The sequence below is a fragment of the Schistocerca serialis genome, chromosome 4, assembly GCF_023864345.2.
Source record: "Schistocerca serialis cubense isolate TAMUIC-IGC-003099 chromosome 4, iqSchSeri2.2, whole genome shotgun sequence".
Lineage (NCBI taxonomy): Eukaryota > Metazoa > Arthropoda > Insecta > Orthoptera > Acrididae > Schistocerca > Schistocerca serialis.
In genome coordinates, this window is record NC_064641.1 from 173,278,521 (window position 1) to 173,301,045 (window position 22,525).

At 40.5% G+C, this 22,525-nt stretch overlaps 1 long non-coding RNA gene across 1 annotated transcript in view; it reads right to left on the bottom strand.

Annotated features, from left to right (window-relative positions):
* The window catches only part of LOC126473143 (uncharacterized), a 1,059,929-nt gene that overhangs the window by 84,440 nt on the left and 952,964 nt on the right, over positions 1-22,525 (bottom strand). Inside the window, exon 4 of the long non-coding RNA XR_007586417.1 lies at positions 10,973-11,025. This is a non-coding gene — a long non-coding RNA (uncharacterized LOC126473143). The remainder of the gene's footprint in view (positions 1-10,972; positions 11,026-22,525) is intronic.

Below are 22,525 nucleotides of genomic sequence, written 5' to 3' on the forward strand. Positions count from 1 at the left end.
GTTTTTTAATAAACCCTTTTTTTAAAAAAAGGAGTAAGTTTTGTCGTAACGTTTGAATTGGGTTTAAGAACTGCATTATAATAGAAAATGAGGCCAGCCTCTGTGACCGAGCGGTTCTAGGCGCTTCAGTCTGGAACCGCGCGACCCCTACGGTCGCAGGTTCGAATCCTGCCTCGGGCATGGCTGTGTGTGATGTCCTTAGGTTAGTTAGGTTTTAGTAGTTCTAAGTTCTAGGGGACTGATGACCTCAGATGTTAAGTCCCATAGTGCTCAGAGCCATTTGAACCATAATAGAAAATGAGGAAAGGGTCCAGTGCTGTTTTAATAACAATGCCGTCAAAGACGAGCAACGAACACGTAGTATTTGAATTGTACAGCATTGCCCAGACAATAATGTCTCTGCAGCCGTATGTCGTGGCTTAAGGTATGCGTGTATGTGAAGTGTACAAGACTTGGCCCCACATGATCTGCATAGAAGCTTATTCCTGTCGTCGAAAGACCTCCGTTGTATTGCACAATGGTACCAACTCTAGTCTGGAAACATTTTACGAAGTTACCTAACAATGAAGTGCAATGCATCATTTGCTTTAAAAGATTAAAGATTTGTCTGATATTTTTATGAAATAATAAAAGAGAAAGGAAATCATGGTAACAGTAATAAATTAAAAACTTAACAACAATAAAAATAGGTAGTAATTATTCTACTGCCTCTGTCTAAATAATATGCCTTTATCTGTTTGCAGCGGTTGGAAACGGACAAATTAACACTAAAAACAGAGTTTATGAACCTCAGTTTTCACCCTTTCACCACTGACTATTCTTAATGCCCAAACAGTGTCATGATCCCCTATCACAACATGATTTTTGAGCAAAACTTCAAAAAGTTATAGTCAATAGGAGAATACTGTTAATATATATATATATATATATTTTTTTTTTGAGTGTTCAACTACTTGCCACTTTTCGAGATGAATGGTGGGCGGAGAAACATTTTGAGTTTATGTAGCATTGTAGTGCTACAGTGATGAAAATCAATATTACGACGATGTCAAACATTATTTTCATGATTTAAAGAAGTATTCATGATATTAAAAATGTAATTATAATTTTATTATTTTCATTTTTGTGCTCTCAAAGACTTTCTAGTGCACGGAATAAATTAGCATTGTTTGTGCTACGAAACTATATATAATTGTTAAGGGTTAAGCATGTAATAATTCGATGTAAGACATGTTGTTGAGTCTGAATTTTGTTCTCGTACTGGTCGGTAGAGAAGGAAAAGTTCCTTAATCGATGGGAAGGTATAAAGGCTGTATGAAGGAGAGAGAGAGAGAAGGTAAATACAATTTATTCAAAACAAATATCTCCCAAGTGTAACGTCTTGTCATTTCCTATAACTAAAAATTGCAAGGTCTAATCTGAGCCAGTCCTGAATAACAACGAAGAACATTTATGTTATCATATATTTTCTTCGTTTGACCACGGTTGTGATTCGCATGTTTCTTTTTGTTACGCGACGTGTTATGAATATTTCCATTATACACGCAAAAGTGCACACAGCTTTAATCGAACCTGCGTCTTTCGGAAACGATAACTTTTAATCAGTACAATTACGCGAATACCGTCTAAATCGCAACCGTGATCGCAAAAGTGTTTCCTGGATCAAATAATCCTTATAAAATGTGTATTCTCCCAAGCGAGCAGCATTGCGCTATCGCTGACTCACAACAAGAGTAAAAAACGGTCCTTAAATAAAATTGCCACCTTTTAATAATTATTATTACCCCATTAAATAATTAAATAACAATTCAGTGGCTATCCAATCAATAAACAGAGGGGGCAATTCAGCATGAAACTGAGAGAACCAAAAAGTTTTCAGTCTTTCTTCAATTTCTACGTTTATTACGTGGAGCAGCAGGTATAAAAACCGGTTTTAACAGTCAGATGAAACTGGTGTGAATAAAAACAACGGTATAACCAAAAATAAGTTGTTTCAGCGATAATCGCCATCCATAATCTGTGTAAATAGAGAGAAAGTCTTCTGACTGGTGAACATTGCGTAGCCAGAATCAAATGCAATTACAATTGCACTCTTTCAGCAAGTGGGATCTTATGAAGGGATCACGGCCATGCAAACACTCCTAAGGGCTGAAAAATTAAATAAATTAAATGATTTCATGGAAAAAAGTGTTCATTGGCGAGGAGTAAACAGACATTAAAAACATTTGGAGATCCAGGGCACAGTTGTAGGAGTAAGGGGACACTAATAATATTTGGGGTGATTTCAAAAACGTGTTTAATCTGAGACGTTTCCGTTGGAGAACGGTGATGGGTCTCACCGTCATACGCCACCTTCATATATATATATATATATATATATATATATATATATATATATATATATATATATATATATAGCACGAAACCAACGTTTACTTTACTTTATCAATATCCACAACAAACAGCAACTTTCTTCCTCCCCCCTCCCCACTATACAAATACAGCTCTGCATTAACCTCAGTTTTATCATGCCACGCTATTGATAAAAAAAACGCTATAAAATAATATCAAAGAAACTGAATTTTAGAGGAATACATAATTTGATAAGTGGTCAAAATTTGGGAAAGAGACGTCTTTTGCAGTTAACGCATTAACTAACATATCAAGAGATTTTTTGACAATTTTGACTAATTAGTAATTTACACGTTTCACAATCCAAGTGTACACTCAGCATTACGAGCATTTTACTTGCTATTATGAATGTGACAAGTCTGAAGACAAAGGCTGTACGAGCATGTGAACTGGGTGAAATGCTTTTTGTTTCGGTCGTTTCTGTCCAAGCTTGGGAAAGGCCCACCTTTCTGTTATGGTCTTCCTTAGGGAATTTTTCTTTTTTGTGCCTTGTGTTACTCACCGTCCTTGATTTCATTAACATGATAGATCTATTGCCTGCAGATGATACTGCCAGCCTGTGAATGTGTGCGTTTCTCTGAGTGGAATGTATTTTACGGTCGGTCAGAGTGCCACGCCACCTCTCAGACGAGCAACGAAGAAGTGGTATTCCTTCTTATTTTTTTATATAATAATATTTATTGCTATATTATTCACCATAAGATGGCCAAAAAGTTGTGAAACTGACGTACGTAAAATTATAAGTGGATTTCGTAAGTTGTCCTTCGGAGGGGGTCATGACCCCTAGGACCCTTTCCTTGGATCCGTGTCGTCTTACAAATTTATTCGGGCAGTTGTCGGGCAGTGCTGTCCTTCAAACATTCGCGGTGTTGCATCATCTGTCTGTGCTTTGGTTTTAGAAGGATCAGCCGTTACGGAACCCATAAGCATTGGCCAGGGAACACCCGATCGCTTATTTCAGTCTTCGGGGAGCGTCTACCTGTATGCTACTTTTGATGTACACCCTCAGGTCCTCTGCAGATCAGACTTTGCACTATGCTTATCAGCTGCACAATATACAGTACAGGACTGCGAAACTTCCACCCACGCCAAACAAGTTTCTGTCGCTTTTAATAAGATCACACGTATTGCATCGGTGTATTTGAGCCCAACTCTCAGTGAGAAAATTTATCCGTTTATAGCAGTTACCCGACGTCCTAAAGGAGGGTCGCCGAGGGCAGAAGTCGAGAGGAAAATGCAAACTGTGCATTTATGCCATCCTCTGCACGTCCATCTGAAGCCACCATCCGAGCTTTGAGCAAAAGCCTTTCAAGAACAAGTGAACCACTTAATGGTAGTGCATGAACTGTGGAACTGTGGCGAGAGCAAGTGTCAGGAGGCTTCCGCTAGTGGCTTTCTCTTCCCATACCTTACTTAAAGGACTGAGGATTGGAGTTCCAGGAGGTGCAACGAATCTTGTTAAATGGGAATACCTAAATGGGTATGAAAGATGTGGCTGCCAACTACCACAAACTGAAGTCATTTCCCAATCTGGGTGAAAAGCAGGATCTTATAATACACGGTGACAAAATTATCTGTGTTGCTAAATTCTGACAGTACCGTATCTGAAATATATTATTATCGTTACAGTGTCGAAGCGCTCTAACAAATATGTCTGATTAGTTCACGTGCAGAATCGTGGTTTGGGGGAGGGGTTCCTTGGTGCTCGGTTCCTATTTGAGCTAGGACCACTTGTATACCCATTCGAACGTCTGCCTTACTGTAGCCATGTGACAGTATATTAAGCAAGGTTTGCACAACGAACCGGAGCTGGCGCCCAGGCCGATTGTGCGAATCGGTTAAATCCCTTTATAAAAGATTTTAGTTGGGCTGAAATTAATGCTCGGATAATGGCACTACTTCTGTGTGCACCGTTCGGATTTTTCGTGTAAAAACAGTCACCCTCGTTCGGATGTTACGTGCAACAACAGTCACTATCGTTCGGATTTCAGTCATCCTCGTTCGGATTTTATGTGCAAAAATAGTCACCCTCGTCCGGATTTCAGTCACCCTCGTCCGGATTTCAGTCACCCTCGTTCGGATTTCAGTCACCCTCGTTTAGATTTCAGTCACCCTCGTTCGGATTTCAGTCACCCTCGTTTAGATTTCAGTCACCCTCGTTAGAATTTACGTGTGAAAACAGTCACCCTCGTTAGAAATTACGTGTAAAAACAGTCACCCTCGTTAGAATTTACGTGTAGAAACAGTCACCCTCGTTCGGATTTTCGTGTAAATACGTAACCCTTAAATAACTCCAGACTGGAGCGAGACTGATTGATCAAATCTGATCCATTGGCGTATCGGACCCTGGTGCAAGAGATTCAGTCGTTTGAAAAAATCTTGCTTCATTTGGATCTTACATGCAAAAAAGACGTTTTTCAGGGAGGTGTGCCACTTCTACACTTTTAGCTAGAACAAATCGATTAAAACTCTGCACAAAGGTAGATACGTGGATAAAGCCAAAACGATCCATTGTCGAGATACGATGTTTCAAAGTTTTTCTGAAAGGTTTCTGAAGTACACCTCTTCTGTAATTTAATTTTCGGCGAATCTGTTCAAACATTGCACGAAGGTAAATGAAGGGATAAAGTCAAAACGACATTGTTTTTGACCAATAATCTTCATCCATTGTCAAGATACGATTGTTTAAAGTCGAGCTAAATGCAGCACATAAAATTTGTTCCTACATGATTCATGAAAATCGGGTTGTTTTTGATACAAGTCGTTACAGTTGAAAATCAAATAATGACACCTGTGGTTATGGTCTTAGAGATTTGGCTGAAGTTGTGTAATATACAGTTTAGACACTTATGACCTGTTAAAAGGGGAAAGATAGCAAGTTTGCCCGTGGCTACCCGTGTATTTTTATTTCAGCTTATGTTTTTTAAATATTCTAGGGCTTTTTTATTAATTTCATACGAGTATGATCTGCAATGCTTAATGTTTATAGTGTGCATCCGGTTATTGTACCTAGTTGATGTTTCCATTCCACGCACAATATTTCTACGAACGACCCATCGGTATCCTTCAGATGCTGGAAATTTTGCTGTTATCTGCACTCGTTACCTGAACTCCAAGCAGTCCGTGTGCTATTGTTGGCCTCAAGCCGCTATTTGCAGCCTAGTTCGGTTCTCGACGTTCACTACGTTCTTGGATGCTGTTACGTTTTTCAGAGCTCTCGCTAATATTCCGTGAAACTCAAATTCTCTCACCACTTCCCACCTCTGTTGGATGTGATGGCCGGCGAGATTTTAATAAATTGAGTGCCAGACCCCAAAGCGTTATTTAAATTGAAATTGACGTCCCCATTTATTAGTTTTCTGACACATTAATTTCGTAAAACTTACGGGAATTCAGCCAGGTAATATTTACAGAGACCGCAAATATTTCGGCCCGAGTACATCCCGCCATTTTCAAGGCAGAAACTGCAACGGACAGGCGATGTACAGGCAGATCTAAAAACTTGGGGGGTCTTGATTCAGGAAAGATAAAACAAACACACTAAACACTATAGCCACCAAAGATGATCAAAGTCAGAGGTATCGATAGTGAAAGACTACGAACTAGTAAGTCAGGTAACATTGACTCTGTCCCTCTGTTTTTTGACAAGGGAGAGAGCAGGATTCCAAGCAGAGTTTAAAAGGAAAAAACCTCAATCCCTGTTCACAATGTTGCTCGCTAATTTAATCTCAACCGTCTCCTTAATACCACTGTCCCAACACCTGGACGTGCATGCCAATATCCCGGTATTGTTATATAACATTGGATGACCAGTATCCAAACAATGTTCGGCACTAGCAGATCTACTTGGCTGTTGTTCAAATGGTTCAAATGGCTTTGAGCACTATGGGACTTAACTGCTGAGGTCATCAGTCCCCTAGAAGTTAGAACTATTTAAACCTAACTAATCTAAGGACATCACACACATCCATGCCCGAGGCAGGATTAGAACCTGCGACCGGAGCGGTCGCGCGGTTCCAGACTGTGGCGCCTAGAACCGCTAAGCCACTCCGGCCGGCTTGGCTGTGGTAATCGTGTGTTCCGTTTATGCTCGGAACATCGGTCCTCCACGGTTCTGATAGTCTGACCAATATTTGCCATACCACAACTACAAGGAATGCGATATACACCTGCCTTACTGCAAACCATGATCATCCTTAACAGAATCCAAAAGCACTCTAATTTAGGTGGAGGTCGGAAAACAAATTTCACATCGGATTTCCGTAAAATACGACCGATCTTATTGGAAGTGCTTCCCACGTAAGGCAAAAAGACAGTAGACTCAGGTGTCGACTCGGTATTATCATCAATCACCCGTGTACAGTGGTCGATAGCGCAACGCACGTTCAATCTGTCTTTCACTATGACCATTTTGACAAAATATAGCTAGTTCAGCTGGCAAAGTCTCAGTGTCGTAAATGACATGAGCCCTGTGTACCACGGTACGAAGTACCCCTTCACGGTGAAGCGGATGGTGACACCTGTCAGCCTGTAAATACAAGCCAGTATGAGTACGTTTCCGGTAAACTGCATGTCCCAATGCCCCATCAACTTTCCTCCTAATCAAAACGTCAAGAAAGCGAAGGCAACCATCCTTCTCCAGCTCCATCGTAAAACGAATGTTCGGGTGGATCGAGTTCAGATGTTCTAAAAAGGCATTCAAATTCTCCCTATCATGAGGCCAAACAACAAAAGTATCGTCAACATATCTGACGAAACAGGTGGGTTTCAAAGGCTCCGACTCCAATACACGTTCCTCGAAGTCTTCCACACACTACTTCATTACGTTGCGCCCCTATGACTTGACGTTTGCGCAACGATACTGGTCTCACCGTATTTCATTTTATGATTACATTGGAGGAAATGCTGAACGACAGCTGATTTGGTCAGTTACTTTAGTCGTGTATATCGCTGACGTTCCTTGTGTCTCTGCTCGACTTTTCTGATACTCAGTTCCAAGTAAGACACGCCACATTCGCGTGGAATGCGATACACACTCAGTGTTCCGATACCTAGATCGTCTTTAACATTACAAAGAACACTTGTTATCTTAGTTGGAAGGAGGGAAATACATTAGGTACCATGTTTCCGTAGTAATCTACCTATCGTTCCAGATATTACTCCAGTATAATGACCGCGCGGAGTGGCCGTGCGGTTTGTGGCGCTATGTCACGGATTGCGCGGCCACTCCCGCCGGAGGTTCGAGTCCTCCCTCGCGCATGGGTGTGTGCGGTGTTCTTAAGCATAAGTTAGTTTAAGTAGTGTGTTAGTCTAGGGACCGATGACCTCAGCAGTTTGGTCCCTTATGAATTCACACACATTTGAACATTTTCCAGTATAATGTAGATAAGAGACATTTGTCTTAGCTTCCTCGGTCTAACTCCCCACCCCTTTCTCGGGCATTCTGGATTCTGGCTGTATCGCTGTTACCAGGCACTAATGAAATTAAATACGACGAGACCAGTATCGTCTTCCATCACCGAGTTTCTGGGACGGCATTGTTAGGGAGTTTAATACATCAGAAAACCTAATAAACAGGAACGGCGGTTCCAGCTTAAATAACGCTTTTCAGTCCAGTACGAAATTTATCAAATTTCGTCGGCCACCACGTCCACAAGAGTTGGAAAACGCTGAGAGAAATTGCGATTCATAGAATGCCAGTGCGAGAAACAGATGAGCATCAAAGAGAGGAGTGGGCGTCGGGAATGTAATTCGGCTAGAAATAGCGGCGTGAGACCAACAATAATTCGCAGTCTGACTGGAGTCCAGGTAGCGAGTGCACATAAATGCAAAACTGGCGCATATGTAAAATGGAGACAACACAGCAGGACACGCGAATATACATTATTAATCAGATGCTTCGAAAAGACCTAAGCGACCAGAATTGTATGTATGGAACACGTGTGTGTGTGTGTGTGTGTGTGTGTGTGTGTGTTCCACATTTCTTCCTAAATCACTGGATCGACTTCAACCAAATTTGGTGCACGTGTCTCTTTCCGTCAGCAATCACTGTGGCATTTATAAAGTCATAAACAACAAGACTCATGAAAAACTGTCGCAGTGTGCATAACACTTAAATTTATTACTTTTGTTCTACTAAGTGTATTTGCAACATATTTCGCTGAGAGTAGACACAAAGGCCGCTAAATGTAACTACACAAATATGACAGTATACATGTGATATGTCACGACAGTGAAAGGAACATGTGACCACTGGAGTGCCACAAGTTCCTAAAAAAAAAAAAAAAAAATCGTAACACAACATACACACAAATGTCATATTAAGAAATTTAAATCCACCTGATGATGGAGGTTTAAACCTTTGAAACGCATCGTGGAGATAGATAAACAGTGACTGGTAACAGTAAACTTGATGTTTCATTTAATGTCAATAACAGTCACGGTAAAGCCTAACCTAAAATGTTCGCATTTAAATTTAGCAAACACGTATTTGGAAGTGATACCCTACAAGCAAAGCAAATAGCACAGCCTTGTATACAGGGTGAATCACCGAAATACTGCGGAAATGAAGAGTGCTATTGCTATGCGATTTTCACAGAATGGATTGGAATTCAGGAGCACGTATTGTTAGCCAATCAAAGGATTGTAACAAAACATAGAATGTGTATTTTTTGTGCAAACATACACTTTTTTAAATGGGACAATTCCTGTTGACGTAAATAAACTAAAAGTAGGATAAATTAGAATGTCAGTGGTATTTGTTGCAGGATTCTAGTGGGTGTCGCTTACGAGAGATCGTATTTTGAAAAGTTCTCACACCGACACTTGTACAATACCTGTGGTAGCACACACTAAAGAACAACACAAGTACAGACATTAGTAATGTGGATTCTGATCAGCAGCGAGACGATTGGCCATCACAGGTTGTGTTCAAAATGACCACTGGCAGCGGCAATACACGTTTCCTGGCTGGTGTGGAAAGACAGCTGCACACGTGCTAGCATTTCAAAGATGTCCGAGCGGGCTACAGTAATACGCCATTGCATATCATCAGGTGTAGATGGTCTGTCGTCGTAGACAGCGTTTTCCCACAAAAAATCTACAGGCTTCAAATCCTGGGAGCGATCCGGCCAAGGTACAGGTCCTCTGCGTCCAATCGAACGATTTGGAAACTATTCGTGAAGAAATGTTGCAGTACTTCGAGCACTATGGGCTGGACAGTCATCATGTTGGTACCACAGGTTCCTCCTAACCTATAATGAAACATCTAACATCCATGGAAGATGGTCTGTTAGGAGGTGGCGATCTTTCGCGCGTTCAGTGTTACGCCTATGATAAACGGGCCTATGAGCTGATGGTTCACTACCCCACATGACGCGATTACACTACATGGACACCGAGATAAAACTTAACGAAGCCAACGGGAATTGTCATCAGGTCGACAGTGCATGTTTCGGCGTTTTACCTGCCCATGATTGGTAAATGTGGTTTCATCAGCAAACAAGATACATGATACATGTGGAGTATCCTGTCTTAATGCTCAAGTGCAGAAATTAACACTATAGTCATAATCGCTTCCACGCAGCTCTTAATCGAGAGGTATGTGATAGGGATGTAACCTATTACGATGGAGAATGCGTAGGACACTTGCCTGATTCACGCCACTTCCTTATGCGATTGCTTCGGACCTAACGTGTGGATCAGCTGAAACAGTAGCAAGAACATTAATTTTCTCCTCTTCTGTCGTCACTTCTTTCCTTCTGTTACTTTGTCTAGGTGTTACGCTAATACTTTCACGTAACTGGTTGAAGAGATTCATAAATAACTGCAGAGGCGGTTGGCATCTATCGGGATATCTTACCGCATACGAGCTTCGTCCCTCCTACACTCTTCATGCACCTTGAACATGTCGGTTGTTTCTGTATTGGTAACTGCCATCGTCCACTAACAACCTACTGGTTGTACTGGCACACACTGACTGATTATCCGGTCGCAGTGTACTCAAGGAACACACAACCACACTGTAACCATACGTAACAACACTGTTTATAGCAAGTACGCAGGCTAAATGGCACAAACCGGTGTCTGTGTGGGAACTTTTGAAAATAAGATATCTCGTAGACGACCAGAAATAGAATCCTGCATCAAACACCGCTGAGATCCTAATTGGCCATACTTTTAGTTTGTTAATGTCAATAAGCATTGTTACATTTAATAAAGAGGAAGTTTACAGAAAAAATACACTTTCTAAGCATTATACAACCTGTTGATTGGCTAAAAATTCGAGCCCTTGAATACCAACCCATTCTGTGAAAACCGCACATCAATAGCGTAATATTTGCGGTCTAAGTTTCAGGTAATTCACCCTGTATAGTGGCTTCTATACTGAGATATCACATTTCTGTTACAATAGCATAGCGTCGTTTTAGGATACAAACATTTCTAGTGAATGGATCACCACCACCATGAAAGTACGATGATATAAGATAATAAATTATGTCGTTTCCTCTGAACATCAGTACTAAACCATCAGAGTCAGTTAAATGGCGTTGTCACTTACCTTGTTAATTGGAATCCTCCTCCGCAGTTACATTCTGCAACCACACAGTGAACCTGAAACAAAAAACTTTTGATTAAAATACTACTTGTCATTTCATACGTCACTACTTTCACCAATATCGAACATAAATGTATGATTTTGCAACAGCGTCGAAGAGGGAAATACGTACCCTGAGCAAAAGAAATAAAAATTCACTCCTTTGAAACCCCGTCGTTTTCTCTCGTTGAGCGCAGAAGTTTGAAATTTGGCTTAAAAGTGTCTACAACCCTTCTGTGTAATGGTGCCAAAACGTGGCTCCCTGCGTCACCCTCGGACGTTTCAGACAGCAATGTGTCGCCGCATGGGTAAAAAGGCAGGTGTTGAGAAGTTCATCCGAGGTATAAGTTGTTTTGCTGGATTAACCAATGTTCCACCATTGCTACAATCTTTCTTTTTCAGAATTGCAAATTTTAAAAGGACGGATTAAGTCACAACGTAATTTATTCAGCTCTTAGTGTAACAGCATACTATTTTCCGTTACTGATTTTCGTTTGCTGATTTCTCTTACATTTTTAACTTTGGGCCAAATACATACGGGGTTGCAGCCCTTGCGTGTAATGCCAACACTAAAGCACGGAGGTAACTCAGTGCTTGCTTCGAGACGCGTAACAATTTAGGGTGGAGTGACAAGTATGGATTTCACGAAGGAATAACGGGCAATAAGATGTAGAGGTATTCTGAAGGCAAACGAACCCGAGTGCGAAGAAAGTGATTTCCACTGTAAACAGTGACTCATGAGGTAGCCTCTAGCACACACCGTACTTCGGCTTGAGGTCAATGTCAAGACACAAACTTACATTGCAAAATTACGCCTGCAAGAGCAACGAAGAGGAAATGTGGGCATGGAAACCCCTAAAAATTCCATTTCTGTCTTCGAAATGCTCAGGTACTACCGTAATACATCTTTAAGTCGCTGAATTGAGGCCTTCAGGATAGATGCCTTCGATATCATTGCACATGCTACAACAGTGCGATGTTTTAAACGATTTTGTACCTTCAGAAGTTGTGCATAGATTTCATCTTTGAGTTTACCCTAGAAAAAAAGTCCAGTGGCGTCAAATTATGCGAACGTGCAGACCAGTTGTTAACACAGTCACGACCTATCCAGCAAGCAGGGAGGAGATGGGTGAGCACCTTCCTAGCCAAAAGCGAGTAGTGAACCAGGCACCCACCCGTTTTCAACACAAATACCTACGTATTTCAAGTAATACTTCCTTTAGAAGAGCCGGTAGTACTTCGATAGGAAACTGTGCATGTCTTTTACCCGTTACGATTCTTCAATGAAGTAAGGGCCAATCACATAGCTCCAAACATTTTCACTGCCTCTAGTGTTCACTGCCTCTTATGTTCAGCTTGCCTAACCTAGTACGCCTTCTCAATAACTTACATCTCTTACTTTCATTTTTCAGTAATATGTATACTGTTCTGCCTCGTGTTCCAGTGCCTTTCCATAATAATTTTTTGTACATTCGCTGAATTGTCGTTCGTCTTGGACACCATCTATCGGGATAGCTTTGTGCGCACAACTTCACTGTTTTCTTCACGTGGCCTCTGTATTCTCCAGAAGCAGCATGTCTACTCCTCTTAAAGACATTCATTTTTTCAAAGTTATCAGTACTCGACACTCGTGAACGACATGGACGAGATGAGTGATACATTTTCTTGTGCCTCCTTCATACCGATATAGCGGTGGCGCAAAACTGTCTCCTCCTTATCCGATGCGAAGCGTTTCCTTATTTTAGTGTGAAATCACGGACTTTCGCATAGAACGTCGGCCGCTGTAGCCGAGCGGTTCTAGGCGCTTCAGTCCGGAACCGCGCGACTGCAGTGGTCGCACGTTTGAATCCTGCCTCGGAGATGAATGTGTGTGATGTCCTTAGGTTAGTTAGGTTTCAGTAGTTCTAAGTTCTAGGGGACTGATGACCTCAGATGTTGAGTCCCATAGTGCTCGGAGCCATTAGTACCGCATGGAACAGCAATAAGAATTTCCCCCTTGTTGTAGTCATTTTCCCAGAACACGAGTCACAGCTACTGTAGTTCAGAATGCAGATCGTCCTCTTCAGAAATTACGCAGGTCCGTCTTCGCATCGTTCTTCTTAATAACAGGGGCCCTGCAATATCGTACATATCAAAAAGATGTTGTCAACGTACCGAAGGAAACATGATGGACGCAACACCGCAGAGTTCAGAGCTTGTTTCCCTAAATACCCCGTGAAGAACGTTACCACACAGTCTGTCTTGTGTCACATGCATCATAAATACTAACAAGAATACTCTACTACTCAATCGAAGGGAAGAATTAAAATGTATTAAAATGTACTGGTAGATTATCCTTTTGATTGTAACGAATTGTGTGTACAGTTTTAGACGGAGGCAGACAGGAAAAGCAACGAAAAATACACAGCAGTAGCACATTTGGCGTATGCTCTAGAAAACATGGAACTGAAAAACATGTTTTCCTTTCATAGCCAGAAAGGTATCAACTACAGAAATAAAAGGGTAAGTAATACTGATGGAACAGTTCAATAGGCCAAAATCAGAAATGGTGTAAGTCAATATTGCTCATTGTTAGTATTTATTTTAACTGTATGTTGAAGAAACAATAAGTGTGTGTGTGTGAAATCTTATGGGACTTAACTGCTAAGGTCATCAGTCCCTAAGCTTACACACTACTTAACCTAAATTATCCTAAGGACAAACACACACACACCCATGCCCGAGGGAGGACTCTAACCTCCGCCGGGACCAGCCGCACAGTCCATGACTGCAGCGCTCTAGGCCGCTCGGCTAATCCAGCGCGGCAAACAATAAGTCAAAGGAAAGGCTATTTCAAAGTGGGAACTGCGTATCGCGGTCAGGTCTTGTAAAAGGGGAGGCGTTTTATTAGAATTTCGTGGCTATTACTTAATTCAATGACGGTCTACAGTGAAGTGTCATAAAAAAGAATCCATATCAGACATAGCCAGCAGGTACCATCTACCATCTAGGAATATTGCTACCCGTGAAACCAGTACTGTAAATGTCATTACTGTATAGATAAGCACTTCCCTCCGTTTTAAAAAACTGTATTTGGAACGTTTTCCGTCTCCGAGAAAAGTTGATCATACAGAAATACGCAATTTAGTGCATTAAGTAATGCACTTGAACAATAATATATACGGACCTAGCATTCTGCCTAAGGGAAACACGTCGTTTTCAGATGAAATGTTTGACAGGAAAGAAAAAATGGTCAATAATAAAATACCAAAAGAATTAAATACGAATTCCAAGCAGCTTCACATGTATCTACAAGCTCTTGAATGTCGCTCGTTAAATTACGTCTTAAAGACTGTTTGTTGATGATTCTGTAAGACTCTGTATGTCCATCTTTTCATAGATGATTGAGGTACTCGGCTGTTCGATACAGAATGTCAAATTAAACGCCTTTCAGCCGTCCTGTTTCCAAACTTACGAGGCGTATTCAGAAAGTAAGGTCCGATCGTCCACGAAATGGATACCACAGTGAAAATCAAAAGTGTTTTATTTGCTGTAGTTAGCCACATCTCCCAGCAGCATCTCTACATAGTCGCCGCTCCGTCTGAGACATTTATCGTAGCGTTGTGCCAACTTTCCGGTACCTTCATCATAGAAGGAAGTCGTCTGCACTTTTCGCCGATTCTCTACGCTGATCTGCAGTTCGCTGTCTGTGACAGAACGTTGACTTCATAGCCAGGTGTTCATATCAGCGGAGATGAAACTCAGCGGGAGCGAAGTCCGGGCTGTGTGGAGAGCGATCAAACACTTCCCACCGAAAACGCTCCCCTGCAGAATGCGGCCTAGAACTGTCATGAAGAAGGAAACGCATGGCATTTATGTTGTATGGGCTGCATCAAATCAGGAGAAATCTCTCACAGGCACTCATACTTGGCCGGGGGCGCTGTTTTCTAGGCATCTTTACGTGCTCACTGTGCGCTCAGAACGGAAAAGACAGGTCATAATAGATACACTGTCCAACACACCTATGCAAAGCTTTATCGGATCATCATTGTGGCTTCCATTTCGCAGCCGATCGGACCTTAATTTCGGAATACGCCTCTTATTTTATTTGGCTACCAGATTAGGCACTTTACTTCGGCATCTTCAGGCCCCTGACCAACGTATAGGAAGATTCCACCTCGGTACTGATCAAAACAAGAGACAGCAATACTGGTATTAGTAGAATGCTGCTTGCTATAGTGATACATTCAATCACCATCGTCGCGCGTGGTAGTCGCGCGGTCTTAGGCGTCCAGTGAGGAAACCTGGGTTCGAGTCGCGGACCGGCACAGATTTTCACTGTCGTCATTCCAGTATGCAGCTGATGGTGGTCCATAATTCATGAATTTATTATCTGCTGCAGACCAATGGTTCAGAACCTGCGTCCTGTAAGCCACGTAACTTCCTCGGCTGTTACTACAGTTTGGTTCCAAGTTAGCGTGATGTGTCCCACTGTGTCACGGTTTGCAACTGGCGGCTAGTAAATCAACCTCTGCTGCAGCTATTTTTTCTCGATTGCAGGTATCCTCTCTACAATAGAACATACCGCGCAGTACTCCTGGCAAGTAAATTTCTTCAATTACAGCAATCTCGTTACAACCTCGGCGTTCCGTGATCTACGAAGCGGTTCAGTACCTCAAATAGAGACCCGTTTAGGGTAGCACTTGCTAACAACAGCCACAGTCTGCCACTTTTCTCTCGTCGTCAGTCTTTCATCGGAGATGGATTACTTTGTGGCGTGAATGCCCTGCTCAAGGCGTCACGAAAAGCGAGTTACCAAGATAACACCAACCTAATTCTAATCTGTTGCTCCTACCGATTACAATTAATTTGCTAAATATTTACAAGATGATTGAGATAGAGTAGTTGTTAAGACAATTAACAGAAAGCGCTGTACTTCACGGCTCTGATAATTGGTATAGTAGCAACTGACGCAGGACGAGTACTAGTATGTTTTGTCAGGTATATAATGACTTCAACCTGTATGCATACCCGAAGATAAATCGATTCCTTACCACAGGAACAAACAAGTAAAACAATGTGTTTTGCTCTTCGTGTATGTTAGAAAAAAGAACGACGGTAATTTGGGGTGATGCTAATAATTGCTACATTTGTAACATATTACCAGGACCACAATGAAATAATTAAACTTTTAACTAGCGTGTGTGATTTTCTAATTAAAGACGAAAGTAATGAGAAGTATAAGGAATGAGGACAGCGAGAAACTTAACGTCAGAATTGGTGATCACGAAGTAGATGAAGTTAAGGAATTCTGTTACCTAGGCAGCAAAATAAACCATGACGGTCGGAGCAAGGGGGACGTAAAAAGTGGTTTAGTACTGGAAAAAAGGGCATTCCTGGCCAAGAGAAGTCTACTAGTATCAAACATACGCCCTAATTTGAGGAAGAAATTTCTGAATTCCTCAGAATGTACGTCCCAAGTAAACTTATCGGACTGGTACAAGTGATCCTCACCAGCACAAAACGCCAGGTAAAGGTAGAAGGAAAACTTTCTAAAGAATTTGAGGTCAATTAAGGGTTAAGACAGCGTGATGTATTACCCACGCTACTCTTCAACATAGTGTTGGAGAGAAGGAATAAAATCTAGGATAGCTGCAGGAAATAGAGCTTACTGGGCCTTGACCAAGATTGTTCAGCCACGTAGCCTGAGCAGAAAATCGAAGGTGACTGTCCATCGAACAGTCACAAGACCGGTGGTAATGTATGACTCAGAAACATGGACAATGACTGTAGCAGAAGAAGAGCTGAAACGTCCCCTTTGAACAATTTACAGGACTGTGCTTAACCTGACACACAATATTTTGTTAGCGCAACGCAATCTGACTTTCAAAATCCCCTACAAAAGAATGGCCCTGACTAACATTAAACTATACCCTTCACAAATCACTTACCTCACAAAAATCTTCGCTGCTCAAGCTACTGCAATGCAGCGAGCGCCACTACTGCCAGCTAAATAAAAGATTCAGACTATGGAAGGCACTAACTACTGATAGGGATAGATAGCAAATGAAAGATATTAATAGAGAACAAACAATGTATTTACCTTAATATCATCATATATAAATATAGCAGTTCATGACAAATTACAAATCTCCGCCATCTCTCTCCCCACATCCACCACTGCTGGCGGCTCACCTCCAACTGCGCAACGCTACGCGCTGTTCACATCCAGCTACCTAACGCTACAATGGCGAGTATTACAACAATGCAAAGCAGCCACAGACTGCACACAGCACAGCCAGTGATTTTCATATTGAGCGCTACGTAACATTGCCAATAAGAAAACATAAACAGCCTACTTACATAGAGAAAACATAAACAGCCTACTTACATAGCCCCCATGCTCCCCACAAAAAATTTTACAAATTGGGTTGGGCAGTGGCCAATACAGATTTGAAAAAATTTTTCATTATTGCAATAACAAAGATATCAAATGCACACACTTATTGATACAATGTTGGTCAAAAGCTAAAAATTTCTCACAGTCCATAAAGACAGTCCTCATCATTCATCATAATAGTAATTACAGTTTCTCATTAGTAAAAGAAATTGCACACAGAAGTAGTGGATTTCCATACAGTCTTGAAGAAGTAGTGTTGTCCTTCCAACGGAAAGACAGTGCTGACTCTTGACATGCTGACAGGTAATGGGCCACAATGGAGCAAACCCACAGCAGAGTCATTCGAAGTTTTGAAGAATATTGGTAGGTAGGTCATCACAGAGCAGACCCACTGGAGTCCTGGTAGAGATTGTGGTATTGGTGGGCCACCAGAGGTGCAGACCCACTGCAGTCCTTGTAGAAATAATGGTATTGGTGGATCATCAAAGATGTAGACCCACTGTAGTCCTTGTAGAGATAATGGTACTGGTGAGTCATCAAAGATGCAGACCCACTGTCGTCCTTGTAGAGATAGCCAGCAGCCATCTGTTGCGATTGTGCAGGTGCACATTCACCATTGAAGAGTCTTGCGGAGAACATAGCAAGTCCATAAACCACCACTTGTGCACTCACAAAGTTTTTGGAATTGTCCTTAGATCCAGCAATACTGTTATCCAGTCCCTTGCTGAATCATTAACACACATGCAAACACTATCAGTCCCTACTTCTCACATATTGTCCATGTACTATGACCAACAGAAACGTGTGCAGTGAAATGTTACTTAATTTGAAGAACTGGTAACAATTACAATTTTATAACGTGAGAATACAATAACAAAGGTACACAATACATCATTAAAAACATAACAATATAGATAACATTTGTAGTAATAGGGGCTTTACAAAAGAATAGAAATAGACATATACGTCAGTGTTACAGGAATTATGACATGAGTACATACATAGAAGATCAGAATAATTATTGAAACATCAACTTCACACATGAGCATTTAAACAGAATGAATAATGGCTAACATCTTTACAAAGCAAATAACATATTATTAATGCCAATTATATTTGAGGATAACAGTATTCCTCATCATAGTGAATGTAACTTAGTATTAGAAGAGAAAAAAGTTCTATGAAACAGTACACAGAGACAGGAAGAAAACAAATACACAAGGGTACACAAACATATAGTGGGATAACACAAAAGGGAAAGGACAGGGTTCGTTTTCAGTGTAACATGTGGTACTGCAGTCCAACCCAAAACTTCATATATCTTTCGTCTTATTTCAACCTTTGCTTCCACCAAAAAAATCTTATCCAAGCATGCTTTCTGTATTTATTTCACGTATGTCTTACCTCATTATTTATTTCCAAAAAGTCCTATCTAAGCCTGCTTTCTGTATTCTGTGCATATTTCTTTCAAAATAATTATTTCTGATTGTACAATACTCATTTGGGCCCAAATCCTTTTTCATATAACTTCGCATTGCATTCTTTACCTATTCTCCATAGTCAGTTTCTTATATAGTCTACCCCCTCTTAAGCTAACTTAAATCTACTGAGCTCAGATGCTAAACTAAGGGACGAGGCAATGCAGCAGCACGTAAAACAATTATTATAAACAGCAATGAAAAAAATGGAAAATTGCAAAGCAAGCTACAGTATAAATTAGCAAAAGTCAAATTCAATAACACTATGCCTGGCAAACAGCAGCAACTTATACCTAAACATGACATAGCGCAAGCAGGAAAAATATTACACTAAAATGGCCATGTCTAATACCTATGTCACATCTTAACATTAGAGTGATGCATCACAATTTATTCTACAAAAGAAATTACCAAGTACTTGAAAAGAAAATTATGAATGCAGTTCCTGTGAAGGTAACTGTCGCTTTGTGCTCCCTCATTTTTTTGAAAAAAATTATTATATACTCGATCTATAGACAGAAAATATTTATATTAGTACATCTATAAAATTTTATTTTAACCAATGCTGCAGTGCAGCTAGAAACTTGATATTAAACAAAATGTGTAAATAAATACATAAAGCAAGCCATATGGCATTTTTCTTAACTAGCAAGGCAATAGCTGTGAAATGTTTCTCATCGTTTCATTAGGCATTTCAGTAAATATCATAAATTACGAGCTCCACAGTATGCTTTCAACAAGGAGATGTCAGTAGTGCGGACAATGGCCTTCCCTTTCTTTTTTTTTTCTACCTGTGCTTCTGACGAGGCACTCACACTAATGGCTTGTTCTCCAGGCGTCTGACACACCTGGGTGCCCACGACGCATTATGTGCAGGTGGTCACTTAACTTTCGTACGGAAATATTTACGACAGCAGTTTCCACTACAGTGACAGTCACATATACAAAATTTCACAGGTCGAGAATTTACTTTGCAAATGTGTAGAAACAAAATCCTATGAATATAACAGTGTCCAAAAAAATTTTCAGTGGCATTGTGATACATTCACACATGATTCACACATTTCATAATTCTAAAGTACGATTCTTGGTTTCCAACATCCTGTTTCACAAGTCAAGAGTCCCTACCCACTATTCATTACTCCTTACCTTATTACACATATACGTATCCATCGACACTCGTCAATATTTCGTCATTATAAATATGAAGCATAATCAAATAACTCATATAGTAGCCTCAGCCTATTAATCGTAAACATACCTCAGCAGCATAATACACATCGTCGTCGTAAAAATAACATCATAACACCTCAGTCAAATCTCAAAATCGTCGTAACTTCCTCCAATAATTAAAAAAATTCTCTGCTCATGTCAAAAGTGTCATCTGCCTCAAACGTACTTAAAAAAATCATAATCCCTTTACCAAATACATCATTCAAAGCTCTCATAGTATCACAATGATTCCGAAAAAATATGAACAGTTCACACAGTACAGACAAAATACAATTTCATAACTGTGAAGTAATCCAACTCTGTAAATGCGTAAACATCAGTCACTGATGTAGTAAAAAGAATGTTTGTTTCTCTGTCAAATAATCAGATAGCTGTGTAATTCTGTGTTAGAGAAATATGGTACCGAAGTGTAAAGTTGTATAAGCAAATACCATATTAGCTAGGGTTCCTTGTGCTTGCCAAACACATGGTACACAAAGTAAGCGTGTACCCCCCTGAGGATTAATGTAATTATACCCTCAGGTGTTACAGATTACAGCAATGCAATGAAATGTATCACGGAAAACTTTCTTTGTAACTCAAAAATCTTTAAAAATAAATGTTTTAAGTACAAAATTAATCACTCAAATACGTGTACTGTAGCGCTAAATGTGCGTCTTGTTGCAACATAATCTGTGTGGAAGTGTCGTAGTTATCGTCCTCCGAAAGCTAAGTTCTGCAGAAGTCAATGTACTTACCTCATGATAAACAAAAGTGAAATGCTTTGCGTATAGATTTCTTAGTTATTACGCTTATTGTTGTGATGAAGAAATTACTGTGCTGTAACGTATTGTTGTCCTACGGAAAAGGCTGTCTCCTTGTAGCAATAGCACAAAAGTCACCACTAAAACATGTCTCACTTTATAGAAGAATTCAGAAAAAACTGTGCAGATATAAAACAGATACACCGCAAAAGCAACATTGTAAATTGTCAGCATTAGCAGCGCCGTGATAAAATCGTGTAGCTGTCACATAAACTAACCACTGTGTCATCTGGCATTTCACAGAAAGCACCTCAAATCCAGAATCCACTCTCAAGCAAACCAAAATGTTGCATGAAAATTTCATTAGCAGTGCTGGTATGTGTCCTAAGTACGTAAGCCTGATCGATCCATTTTTCTTCTCAACAACATGTAAAGGATTGTTGTATGAGCTTACTGCAGGCTCAATAATGCCCTCGTCAAGCATAGATTGTATTTCTGTTCTAACACGGTCCCTATAATGTGCTGGAATTACGTATGGTCTTACACAAAATTTAGTATGCTCACGAACACGAAATTGGTATTGAAATCCCTTGATTGTTCCTGTTTTGTGAGTAAAAACTGTGGAATGTGCTTGTAAAATCTCAAAAAGGTCCTGCCTATCAGTGTCATTACAATTCTCAATTGTTTGAATTTTATTCTGAATTAACTTATTAGTGTCAAATGCGCCGTCGACATCATCCCTGTCAGTACTTGCAGAGTGATTGTTAGTGTCTAGTTCCGTAGAAAATTCCGAACTGTTGTCTAACAGAAGGTAAAGCCGATTGATTTCTTCGTCATGGTTTGAGAGCCAATCTTCAAATTTCAAAGCTATTGACTTACCTTCCTTCTCTAAACCTATTTCAGCATCGTGAAAGTTTAAGATTGCTTTGTATTCATTCAAAAAGTCTACTCCCAATATAATTTCCGTCGACAATAATGGAACAATGAGAAAGCTCATAGAGAAGCTGTGGCTTTGACAATAGAATTCTAAGTTGGTTTGTTGGCGTACATCTACACTTTTTCCAAAGATTGCACCTTGTAATTTAATCTTACGTAACGGAAGTGTGGGGCAATCGTTCGATTTGTTGCATTTGCTAAAGGCTGTTTCACTGATTACTGAAATGGGACTGCCAGAGTCAAGTACTGCCGTAAATTTTATGTCATTTACAGTAATGTGAATCACAGGATATGCAATGTTGTTATGTTTTACGTCGTGTTCTTGGAGTAAGATGTCCCTAATGTCTTCCATTTTTACGTAATTACTAGCTACGGCAGCTGCGTCGTTAGTTTCATACGTGCGTTTTGTGGCTGCCTGCGGTATGAGTCATTGCCTATTGTCTCTTTGTTGGCGCGCGTCGTTATTGGGATTTGGAGACCTAACTTCTACAAATTCACCGTGACGAGAGGGCCCTGCTCTGTTTGAATCCCTCCAGTTCTGATGCAGTTCAGGTCTGTCGTTACGATCATATCGTCTGTCGTCATGTCGGTAGATTCCATAGTTTCTTTCCTGTCGGTCACATGGTGGAGAATTTCTCCCTGAATCGCAACTGCGCGCTGGTCCGTTGCGTCTAAAGTTATTCTGTCTCCCTTGATAGTATTTATTTTGGTTCCCATATTGTCTGTTTCTCTTATTGTCTCTGTGATA